The sequence below is a fragment of the Artibeus jamaicensis genome, unplaced genomic scaffold, assembly GCF_021234435.1.
Source record: "Artibeus jamaicensis isolate MK-2021 breed Jamaican fruit bat unplaced genomic scaffold, CSHL_Jam_final contig_402, whole genome shotgun sequence".
NCBI lineage: Eukaryota > Metazoa > Chordata > Mammalia > Chiroptera > Phyllostomidae > Artibeus > Artibeus jamaicensis.
In genome coordinates, this window is record NW_026521818.1 from 15,193,197 (window position 1) to 15,206,582 (window position 13,386).

Sequence of the window (13,386 nt, forward strand, 5' to 3'; positions counted from 1 at the left end):
TGATTTTGTCTTCTGCTCCTAAGATTTTATTGGAAATCATGTCTTGCCTCTTTATACACATACACACAACTTCTCATGGATTCACATAGACATTTATTTCTAACGTGACAATGTAAGTTAATGACTTTATCTGTTAAGCCAAAAAGTGCTCACTAAATAGTGATGATTTACCAAGATAGTGAGAATTTTTTAAAAAATAAAGACCAAGTATCTTTGGTGGTACCTTACTCAAGAAATATTTTTGGAGAATGAATATTTTCTCAGCGATGACTTTTATTTTTTATTTTTATGTAAAAATAATTTCATATTCCATTTCAATTCCATTGCAGGACATAGGAATCATGGTAGGTATTTTAAGCAGACTAAATGAGAAAATGAATCCTTACAGAATTGTTGAAAGGGTGAGGGGAGTGAACTCCCCATGGGTCTCGAGGAACAACTTCCAGAACATTCCAGCAATCTCCAGTACCCGTATGCCAGGGGAGCTACAACCTCTGCCTTAAGCAGAAGTTCAGGGAGTCCGGAGGCTGCTTCTGGAGCTGTTGAGGTAAAAATCACCACGGTAGCTGCGATCCAAGGGCCAGCTTGTAGGGTCAGGACGTTCACGTTACCACCATTACTGTCTTCTAGCAGTGCCCTGGCAGCTGGTGCGTGGGCGTGGGAACAAAGCGTCCAGCTGCTTCTACCTGCTCCATAGTTGCCTCTCTCCACCCGTGGCCTTGCTTGCCAGTAGCCACAGCCCAAGGCAGCAGGAAGACGGCGTTCACCCACGTTCACGTTCCACTCCACGTCTCATGAAAGTCCATCCGTTGTCAGCACCTTGTTCTTCATCTCCAGCTTCAGCGGGGACTGGGAAGAAGTTGGAAGTTTCTGGTCTCTGCAGCTCAGGAATGTACGTTGGTAAGATGATGGAATATATTTGCACAGTTGAAAATGTAATGAAAGGATGTCCTGCAAAGAAAGAAAAGCCTCCCGCCCTGTCTCCTGTATTCCCAGGTCCCCTCCCACAGACAGCCACTGTACTTAGTTTACATGTACACTTCCAGAGAGATCTCATCCACTTGCAAGCAAGTAACATATATTTAGTGTGCATTCCACCTTCCCCTATTTTTACAAAACATGGATTTTTCAAAGCATGGGTTCTTAGGCAATAGAGAGGGGAGAGGTAGAGGGAAGAAAACAGAATAAAGGAAAGGAAACCTCATCACCACTTAGGCCAGAACATGGGGACAGACCTCACCCCCCCACCCCGGTTCCTGGTGACTTGCCCGGCACTGACCTCACACTGTCTCCCAGTGCTGTTCTGTGCAGAGCCGCCCTCGGGCCTCCCCTCCGCGTCCACGACCCCAGCAGCACCGTGGCCAGCACTACCCGGAAGTCTTCATTTCACTGTGAAGGGTATAAAAAAATCTCATGATCACAATTTAGAAATAGCAAATGGTTTTTATTTCCCTTGCCAACTTTGATGTATGGATAACGGCTGCCTGAAGTGCTCTTTAAAAAAGATTCTGATGCACCCATTAGAGTCACCACCATCAAAAAAGGAAATAAGTATTGTCAAGGATGTGGAGACCTTCAAACCCTTACACGTTGCTGATGGGGATGTAAAATGGTGTGGCTCTGAAAATGATACAGCAGTTCTGCAGGAAATGAAACACAAGGGTACCATACGATCTAGCAGTTCTGCTTCTGGATATAAACCCAACAGAAGTGAAGGCAGGAGCTCAGACACTGGCACACCCACGTTCGTAGCTGTGTTATTCACAATGGCTACAAGGTGGAAGCAACCCAAGTGTCCATCAAGGGATGCGTGGATAAACGATATGTGTTATGTGCATATAATAGAATATAATTTCACCTTTATTTTTTAATATATTTTATTGATTATGCTATTATAGTTGTCCCATTTTCCCCCCTTCACTCCCCTCTACCCTGCATACCCGCTCCCACCCACATTTCCCCCCTTTAGTTCATGTCCATGGGTCATATTTATAAGTTCTTGACTTCTACATTTCCCATACTACTCTTACCCTCCCCCTATCTATATTCTACCTACCATCTATGCTACTTATTCTCTGTACCTTCTCCGCACTTCTCCTCCTCCCACTCCCCTGTTGCTAACCCTCCATGTGATCTTCATTTCTATGGTTCTGCTCCTGATCTAGCTGTCCTCTTAATTTGCTTTTGTTTTAGGTGTGGTTGTTGATAACTGTGAGTTTGCTGTCCTTTCACTGTTCATCTTTTTTATCTTCTTTTTCTTAGGTAAGTCCCTTTAACATTTCACATAATAAGGGCTTGGTGATGATGAAGTCCTTGAATTTGATCTTATCTGAGAAGCACTTTATCTGCCCTTCCATTCTAAATGAAAACTTTGCTGGATAGAACAATCTTGGTTGTAGGTCTTTGGATTTCATGACTTGGAATACCTCTTTCCAGCCCCTTCTTGCCTGGAAGGTCTCTCTTGATAAATCAGCTGACAGTCCTATGAGCACTCCTTTGTAGGTAATTATCTCATTTTTGTCTTGCTGCTTTTAAGATTCTCTCCTTATCTTTAATCTTGGTTAATTATGATGTGCCTTGGTGTGTTCCTCCTTGGGTCCACCTTCTTTGGGACTCTCTGAGCTTCCTGGATTTCCTGGAAGTCTATTTTCTTTGCCAGATTGGGGAAGTTCTCTTTTATTATTTGTTCATATAAGTTTTCCACTTGATGTTCTTCCTCTTCCCCTTCTGGTACCCCTATAATTCAGCTGTTGGAACATTTAAAAATGTCCTGGAGGTTCCTAAGCCTTTCCTCATTTTTTTGAATTCTTGTTTCTTCATTCTTTTCTGATTGGATGTTTCTTCCTTCTGGTCCACTCCTTTGATTTGAGTCCCAGTTTCCTTCCCATCGCTATTGGTTCCCTGTATATTTTCCTTTATTTCATTTAGCATAGCCTTCATTTCTTTATCTTCTTTGCAAGCAAATTCAACCAATTCTGTGAGCATCCTGATTACCAGTGTTTTTAACTGTGCATCTGATAGGTTGGCTATCTCTTCATTGCTTTCTTGTATTTTTTCTGGATCTTTGATCTGTTCTTTCATTTGGGCCACTTTTTTTTTTGTCTTGTTGAACCTATTACATAGAGAAGGGCAGAGCCTTAGGTGTTCACCAGGGCAGGGCAACCCAGTTGCTAGGTTGTAATGCTGTTTACCTGTATGCATCTTCCCCTAAGACAACTGGAACCTCCGATCTTAAAGGAGTCAATGCAGCCAGGATGCAAATCAATGATGTGCAAGCTTAATGTGCATGAGTCAACTGGAGCTTGTAAACACCACTATTCCTGGGCTCCATCCCATACATAAGGTTATAATTTAGTAGTAAGTGTAGGGAGATGCCCAGAAACTGTGCATTTGATTAGCATCCCAGATGAGTGCGATCCCCGCTAGGGCAGGGGTCAGAGAGGGAACAGTGGCGCTTGCTCCGCTCTCTGCTGGATTTCAGTCACTTCCCCCAATTCCCACAAGCAAACTGGGCCCCTGTGGTGCTGATTCCTGTGTGGGTGGGTTTATATATGTTCTAGGACCCTGTGGATCTTTCCAACAAACTCTCCTGTGAGGCTGGGAGTCTCTCCCAGCACCTCAACCCCCACAGGTGTTTTCAATTGGTGTTTTGAGACTTTATTTCTTCGCGCTGGGACCCTGGGTTGCACAGTCTGTCTCACTTCACCTGGTTTTATCTGCACATGAATGTGGGACCAGACGCACCGCACCCCTCTACAATCTGCCGCCTCATTGGGCCCACCAGCTGCCGATTTGTGTGCCCGGGTCTGCCAGCCACCCTGCCTCGCGTCCTCTGTACCCAGCTGCCCGACTCCATCTCTCCTACCGATCCGGATGAATGTGTCTACTTTTAATTCCTTGGTTGTTGGACTTCCATGCAGTTCAATTTTCTGTCAGTACTGGTTATTTTTGTTTGTTTGTTTTTAAATTGTTGTTATCCTTATCTTGGTTGTGCAAGGAGGCACAGTGTATCTACCTACGCCTCCATCTTGGCCAGAAGTCTAATTTCACCTTTAAAAGGAGGAAATTCTGATACATGCTACAGCATGGATTAACCTTAAAGACATTATGTCAAGTGAAATGAGTCAACCACTGAATACAAGGTACCTAGAACAGTTAAACTCATAGAACGAGAAAGAGAATGATAAGTGCCAAGGACTGGTAGGTGCAGAAAATGGGGAATCAGTGGTCAGTGGGTTTCAGTTAGGGAAGGTGAGAAAGTTCTGGAGCTGAGGACAGTTTTGCACAACACGGTGAACTGTACACTCAAAAATGGTTAAAATTGTACATTTTATGCTGTGTATGTTTTACCATAATTTTTTAAAAAGCTATTTTTGCAAAAATATTTTGAGTGGGTGTGGGCTCAGTGGATAAGAATACAGTAAATAATTGGGGATATTAACCAAGGGTACCAAGAGGAGTTTGATTCCATTCTCAGGGTTCACAGGTGGCTTCAGAGGGGGCTTGTCCTAGTTCATCTGGGCTGCTGTAACGGAAATGCCATAAACTGGGTGGCTGAGAGACAACAGAAACTTATTTCTCACAGTTCTGGAGGCTGGGAAGTCCAAGGCGCATTTGGTGTCTGGTGTGGGGCACTCTTCATGGTGTCCTCGCCTAGTGGCAGAGGGGTGAGGAACCTCCCTGGGGCCTCATTATTGAGGGCACTAACTCGGAATCACCTTCCAAAGGGCCCACCTCCAAAGCCCATCACACTGGGGATTAGGTTTCCACTTATGATTGGGAGGGGCACAAACATTGCGACCACAGCCAGAAAAGTGACAGACATGTCTGGTCAGTGCACTCAGTCAACGTTCCCATATGAATGTATATTTATTTATCCATCTACTTGTTCAGTGGGAGCATGTTGAGTTCTCTCAGTGGATTAAAGCACTGTTAGTCTCCTAAAGAATAAAGACATTATCCTTGTTTTCTGGAATTTTCAGCCCTTTACAGGGGGTGGGGGAGGTTTGTTTCTGTTTAGCTGAGTTGGATATAAAGCTCCATGATTAAGGCTACCTTCTCCAGGCTCTCAACTCCACATAGAAGCAATCATTCTCACCCTGGCTTTCTCTCGCTTTCCATCCTTGATGGTAATTACAGATCTGGTATTCAGTAGCAGAAACCCAGGGAAATAGCAGGCGCCAACTCAAACCTGCAGTTAGGAACATAGTGACCGGCTGGATTCTGAAGAGGGTAAAGAGTCGTTTATTTTTGTGTGAAGGGATGGAGGGGCCATTGGACTCTATGCAATTTACTGGAGAGAAAAAAATTGTTTTATATCCTAAGAGTATAATTGTATGAGTGACATATAAAACATAAACCATTCTTTCTTGGTTACTGTAACATCAGCACAGTGACATCAACAGCGTCTCCAGCTTTGCTGCTGTGTTCATTGGATACTTCTGTACCCTGAGATCCAGCTGGGCCGTGTGGTGTTGGGTTAGGGCTTTTCATACTTTATTCCATTATAACTTGACAGAGCTTTATGAACTTTATTGAGGAAGAAGTTGAAGATCAGAGGAAATAGTTACCACTGGCTGGTATAGCTCAGTGGATTGAGCGTGAGCTATGAACCAGAGGGTCGCCAGTTTGATTCCCAGTCAGGGCACATGCCTGGGTTTTGGGCAAGGTCCCCAGTATGGGGCACACAAGAGGCAACCATACAATGATAGTTCTCTTCTCTTTCTCCTTCTTTTCCCCTATCTCTAAAAATAAATAAAATATCAAAAAAGAAAAAGGGCTTTTAATAAAAAGTGATTAAGTAAGCACTAATTAATTAATCACAGATTGACTAAGCATTAATTTGGGGGCCAAGAGGTACTGGGCTAAATTCTGTCCACAGATGATCCCATTGAAGCCTCACAACATTTTTATGACATAAGTGTTATTTCACTTTACAGTAGGAAAAACGAAGGCTAGAAAGGCAAAATGGCTTGACCAAGGCCACCAGTTAAAAAAGGGGATGAGGGTTTGAACCTTTCATCCACAAAGTTCTGGCTAATCCACTCCCCTAATAGCCTCAGGTGAGACCTGTGTGTATTACGTGCATTTTGCACCACACTTGAGTACTCAGAACTAGCTGTGACAGTTGCTAGTATTCCTGCATTACATTGTAAGTTACAAAGTGCTTTCCCAGCTCCCTTGATTAAGCCGAGCTCTCCACTCAGAGCCAGAGCCATCTTCTAAAAACGTCCATCAGACCACGTCCCTCTCTTGCTCAAAGTCCTCCAATGGCTTCCATTTCCTCTTACCCCAGAAACCCCTGCTGTTCTTTCCAAGTTCCTTTGCATTCCACTTGCTGGCATTCATCTTACTGGCAACACTCACCTTCCAGTTCCCAGGACTTGCAAGACCTCGGTCCACGCTCCAACCCTCTGACCCTGCTGGTCTTTCTGCCCAAAGCACCCATCACCCCTCTCTTCAGAAGCCTGGGTCATTCTCAGACATTAGAACTAAATGTCTCCTCCTTAAAGAGCCCCACCTCCATCACCCCCATCTCCCAACTGCCCCTCCACACCAGTTTCTATTACAGCAAACCTCCTTCCTTTATAGCAGTTACTGCCAACTGAAATGACCATTTGTTTGTTGTTTGTTTACTGTCTGGCCCTCCCCATGGGAGCAGGGGCAGTGTATGACTATTGACACTTTGTCCAGTGCAGGCCTGGGTAGATCTCAGGACCCACCTGGGGGAGTAGATGTCTGGCAGCCTGTGTTCCTGACACCTGCCTCAGCACCGGCTACATGCTTCCCGGAACAGCCTTCATAAATGTGTGTGGGGTGCATAAGATTTGCTAACACCTTCCCAGATGACCATAATGATTCATTATATATGTCCTGAAAGTTCTGAAAACAGTGATTTCCTACAGTTTGTTCACCAGTTTGATTCAGAGTACTGATGGGGTAACTATACACTTGGAAGATTTCTTAAGTGTCTTTATTTACAAATGAATAAGCTAATTCAGTGTTTACAAACCATGGCTTTGTGATATCCCAGGACAGTGGTTTTTGACATTTGCACCCTGGACCAGCAACACCAGCATCACCCAAGAAGCCGATGGACAGAGAGAGCCCCGGGCCCTGCCCCAGTTCCAGCCCCAGACCCTTCAGGGGCGGGGTGTCTGACAAGTCCCCCAGGGCCCCTGAGGCACAGTGAAGCCTGAGAACCACACTCCTAGGACATTTCAAGTTATTTTCATTTTGCATATTATTAAAGAGTTTAAACTTGTTTTGAATTAAAAACACTCTCAATGCTTCTGGGGTGAATGGGCCCAAAATCAAAGTGCACCAGGATGGCTGGTGATCGATCCCTCTGAGACAGCGGACCAGCTCATCAGCAATTCAGCAGAACTGATGCGGTACCTGAAGTGTGGCAAATGACAAGAAATAAACATTGAAAAATTGTCCTCTTCTAAACAAACTTTCAGGTCAAGTTATGGTGGTCATTGCTCATCCAGAAGGCAGCATGGTGTCTTTGTAAAGTTCTGGTGTCTTTCTAAATTGGAATTTGAGTAAACCAGGATCCTTGCTTTCATGGGACTTACAGAGTAATGTGATATTGGTGAATAACTATCCCCCAAATCTGTAATGCGTGTTCAGTGCTATGAGGGAAAAATAAGGTTTGCTTATGTGGTGTACTTTAGATTTGGGCAGAGCAAGCACCTTCTCTTAGGTAGTGGCATTGAAGTTGACACCTGAAAGGTGTTGGAGGCGAAGAGTGGGTGGAGGGTGTCACAGAGACACCAGCAGGTCCCAAAGCCCTGAATCAAGAGAAAGCTGCAGGCAAGGTCCCCAAGGAAAACCGGCGACTGTGGAGGGTAGTGAGGGACTGGGGTTGGATCCCATAGGGCTCTCCGGAGGTGGCACTCAGGAGTTTGGCTCACAGCCTGCATGCCAGGGAAAGCCACTCAGGTGTCACACAGGAGGAAATTTCATCTGGTTTATTTATTTATTTGCAGCTTTATTGATGTATAATTGACAATGGTTTCTTTTTTACATTCATTTGTTTTTCTTCATTGGGCATGAAAATTTTTTTAAAACATCAATTTTTAAAAAATCCTTTGAACAGCTTGCAGGCATCAGCAAACTATGTAATTTAGGGTAACACATATGATGTATCACACTTGATCTGATTTATTTTTCAAAGACCCCTCTGATTGCTTGTGGAGAATGGACTGGGCAGGTACAAAGTCTGAAGAGGAGAAACCGTTAGAAGGCCTACCCATCAACTCCACAGAACCAAAACTACTCTGGTTCAAGGTGGTAGCAGCGGAGAGCATGAGACACGGTACTTAAGATAAACCACAGAGCTACCAGTGAACTTGCTGCTGGACTTGGGTGTGAAAGAAGGGTGAAAAAAGTCAAGGATGGTTTTTGGCTTGAACAGTTAGGTGGATGCTGGAGCCATTCATTGATTGGGGCTGGGAGTGGGAGGTTGGGACCAGACGTGCTACAGACTGAATGTCTGTGTCCCCCAAAGCTCCTATCTGAAACCTAATCCCCAGTGTGATGGTTATTTGGTGATGGGCCTTTAAGAGGTGATTAGGCCACAGAGATGGAGAATTTCCTTGTCCTTTCCACCACCTGGGGACACAACAAAAGGAAGGCATCTATGAATCAGGAAGAGGACAGTCACCAGCCCACAGCGTTTACCGGTGGCTTCATCTTGGATCCCAGCCTCCAAAATGGTGAGAAATATAATACTGTTGTTTATAAGCCACCTAGTCTATGGTATTTTGTTGTAGCAGGTTGAGCTAAGACAGGACGCCTACCTAGGGTTGTGTTTTCTAGTTATGGCCACAGTGGCTTGAAAGCCAAACTAGCTACAACACTAACCCACCTGCAGAAGGAAACCAATCTAGACATCTTCCACTTTGGCAATAGACTCGTGCTGAACTGTCTCTAACTTCCTGCCCAGTTCATTCGGGTCAGGAACATGCACTGTAGGCAGAAACAAAGCAAAGCACAGAGATCAAACCTGTGGCTTTGAAAGCACCTCATATTGCTACCTCACTGAGTTACGAGTGGTAAGCAGTGTCACTGGACACAGTTTTTCCACTGAACCCCAGGAACATCACGTAAATCACCCCTCAAATGTAAGGGTTCCCAAAGTGGTCACCATGACTTCCAGGGTACCTAAGACTAGAGAGTGGTGCGTCATCACCTCTCAGGGCTAAACCTCTACCAACGGTCAGCAGCATGCCACGCTCACAACCAAGGCACAACACCGAAACCACGACCCTGTCTGCCACAAACGCTGCCACGTAAGGCTCCCTGCCACGTAAGGCTCCCTGCCACCTGGGCCTTTCCTCCTACTGCTAACCTCCCACTTCACTTTGCTAATCTACTTCTACCATGTACTTCAAGTCTGAACTCAGAAAATAAAGAGGAAAAGTACATTTTTAAGAGGTAACCATCTGAAAAAGAGCAGAAACAGTTGAAAGATGAATGCCAGTGCTTAACAATCTTTATGTTCCTGAGAGATTTTAAGTACCTCACAGTATAAATATAACTATTGAGCAGCAATTCTGCAGGAAACACTATCTAGGGGTAGATTACAAATAAGATCTAATCCCTGCCCTAGAGTAGCTTCCTTTCCAAGGCAGCGGGGGGACATCCAGGTATCAGTAAGAGTGAAGGGTGAGGGGGTTTCCAGCGAAGGCTTGCTGAGGGATCCCTCGTTCTGAGTCCTGAGGACGGCTGGGAGCACAAGGGGTGGGGAGGCGTGCAAAGCAGTGAGCAGCTTGTAAAAGGCCTGGGGCCAAATCAAAAGTTCTGGGGGCTTTATAAGAAAGCTGTACTTCCAGGATGACAGGGTTAAATCAAGCCTTGAGTTTTTGCTCCAGGCTGACCAGCCTTGCTCCTCTGCTCAGTACATTCTGCACAGCACACATCCTGGAGACCAGAAGACACACAGGAAGCAGGCCTGTCTTTCAAGTCCAGTCTGGGGGAAAAAAGGTTCCATATTTCCAATTGAGCTGTCCAAAAGAGAGGATGTGATGTTTAGCCCCGAGGGTAGATGGTGACCATAGTTTTAATAGGTTAAATGCCCGGTGTGCTTCAGGAAGAAAGTCCTCTGCACCGTCTAAAACATGAATGTGTGTGAACACCTAAATGACTCCTAATGAAGCTTCAGGCGTGGGCAGCGAAAGGAATACTGGCTGGTGAGTCCTCTCCAGACCCTCCAAGTTTGTGACTCGGAGCATTCCGATGGAACTAGTTGATGGGATTAAAATGCCATTTGTGGATTTTGTAATATGTTTTGTTGTGATTTTTAATATTTGTCAGATGGGCCTTTTTTCCTGCGGGACTCCTATAACTAGTCACTGTAATTCTGCACTAATGCCCATTGATTTTTCCATGGCTCTAGAATATTAGTAACACTAGCAAATCTCGGAGTAGGTTATGTTACATCACAGCTAAGACTTAACACTTGGCCAAAATCTGAAATTCACAAGATGAATTACATACTTAAGTAAAAGCCGTTATGTACAATACTTAAGAGCAATCAAATTTTCCATTACAAATACTGTTGTTTTAACTCCCTCTTACTTTAAAAAAAAAGTGCCTTGAGGGGGCTTTGAATTTCTGAGCCTTCCAGATCAAAGATTTCTTCAGCTGTCTGAATTATAGGAATGCTGAAAAACAAAAACAAATTCTTTTCCTACTATAAAGTCCTTGCCATGTTTTTGTCTTTATGTAACTCAAAACGGCTGAACTGAAAAACGAGGCTGGTGAGTTCTGTTCAAAACCTAAGAATTCCTCAGAAATGGAGTACACAATAGTTTTGAAAGTATCATTCTAATTCATCTAACACAAGAATAAATTTTACTAAATTCTTATTCCATAATCCAGAAAATGGCTAGGTAACATTTTGAGTAAAATAATTTATGGCTAAGGATACCGAAATGTCTAAAATGGCTTGTTAAAGTGATTCAAGACTAGACTGTAACACCTTGGGCACGGTGGCGGGGGCGGCCTGCTTTCTCTCGGGTTCCACACACGCTCTTCATTTCATACCTTTTCTTCTAGCAGCATGATTGGCAAAGTAGCGCATGGCTTTTTTCAAAAGCTTTTGCAGAGAGCATAGATTCTTTTTCTTGTAAAGCAATGGTTTGCAGTCATTATTTTGCTGGTGTTTTTGGAATAGAGGCTGACCTTCAGGGTACAAAAAATAAACTGCTTTTGTGTCATTAGCGTATTGGTCATCTGGTATACCAGCCTGACAATTTACTAGCTAGGCACCAGTGGTTTAGAATTTCAGCACTGGAAAAGGAACCACTTTCTGCTTTGTCCCTAGAGAGATGTTAGTATGCTCATATGAATGAAAATAAAACTAGATGGTAAATATGGCATCAAGCACACACCCTGTGTACAGTGGATAGCAATGGCTCATTGATCTCTGACATTCGAGGTTTAAGACACTTTCTATATCTAAGACGTCATCTGTTTCCAATTACTTTGCATGTCACCTTATAATTTTTTTAGATGATTCAAATTTGTAATTATTAAAAAGAAATACACTCTAAAGAAAAATTGGAAGATTGGAAAAAATATATATATAAATATAAGTTTTTTCAACTCCCACCATTTTTATTTACTTTAGGTCAATTTACGTTTTGTTGTATTTGCTTTATGAGTATGTACAAAATAGAGATCATGCTGCATACAAAATTTCTACTTTAAAAAAATCAATTTTTCCATGTGACTCTTAAGTTCTGTAGCATCAGTCTTAATGAATGCATACTATTCTGTTATGGAATGTATGTTTTACAACCATTTGGGGACATTCAAGTTGCTTCCAGTATTTTGCTATCATAAATAATTGTGCAATTCACATCTTTCTACATAAAACTTTTTCAACATTGCTGTATTAGACAAAGACTTTAGGCTGCAAATCACAAAAAATAACTTGCCCTGACGTAATCCGTAAAGGAAATGTATTGGCTTGCATAGCTAGTAAACTGGGCGTGGAGGTTGGCTCGAGGCATTACTGGACTCGATGGTGGGTTCAGGCATCCGTCATTCTGTCTCCTGGACCAGCTTCCTTCTGTGCTGATTTGGTTCTCAGGCCTGCTCCTTGCAATCCTCCCAGAAGAACAACAGCAGCTTTTCTGCTGACACTTCGAGCAGAAGTCCCACGACTGAGTCTCGCTGCACAGCTGGGGTCAAACACCTCTCCCACGGTGAGGGGATGTTTGGGTCAGCCAACAGGACACCCCTGCTCCCTCCCCCACCTCAGTCCCCATCACCCTGGCACCGCACAGCTGGATTCTTCGCTGTTCCTTGAACCCACCATCCCACCTTTCACTCAGATCCCTGGTCTTGATGTCTCCTATGGCTTGCCTCCTACACTCTCCTCCCAATGTCCCCGCCGCTTGTTACCCCTTCACTTCCTCAGTCCACACACTCAGGGACTTTCCTGATGACCTCTTTACTCTCCATCCTCTCTCCCCACTCTGTTTCTCTTCAGAGACTTGTTACCACCTGATGCGCTGCCATATTCATGTGGGATATGAGTAAGGTGAATTATTTGCCTCCTTCCATGGGAACCGTGAGGGCTGACACTGCAGCTCTATCCAGCCCTCAGTAGATATTTATCGATTGAGTTAATGAATGAGTTTGCCAGGTCAGGTACCTACTCATCTGGAGGGTCAGCCTTCGCTAAGGATGATACGTGCCTGGAGGAATGGTGTGATTCCCCAAAGAGACTGGGTGGCCGTCCCCAGAACACAACCCGGACCAAAAACAATGACACTCAGTACAATTTCAGATCATTTTCTAAAGCAAGTGCCCAGGAATGGGACTTCAAAGGATATGAATGTTTTGAGTATTGGTATGCACTTTAGCTCCCTTTAAAACTTTCTTACCCTGCCCGGGTGGCTTAGTTGGTTGTGGCATCATCCTGTAGACCAAAATGTTGGGGGCTTGATTCCTGGTCAGAGCACACAGCTAGGTTGTGGGTTCAAGCCCCGGTTGGGGCGGCTGTGGGACGCAACCAATCAATGTTTCTCTTCCACATCAGTGTTTCCTTCCCTTTCTGTTCCCCCACACCTCAAAAATTAATGAATATATCCTCAGGTAAGGATTAAAAAAAACCTTTCTCAAACACAGACCACATCATGCCCCTCCCCAACTTAAAGCTGACGGCTCCCCACCGCACTGTGAATAAAAGAACTCTCCTGGCTCCCCTGACCCCTGAGGACCCGGTGTGCTGGCTTCCTCCCCTGCCCCAGAACCCAAGCCCCCTCACCCCACGCCCCTCACACTCCCCCCTCTCTGCCTGGCAGGCCCGCCCGGCACAGCTCATCTGACTGCCGCCTGCTGCTGCTTCTCAGACCTCAGTCCCAA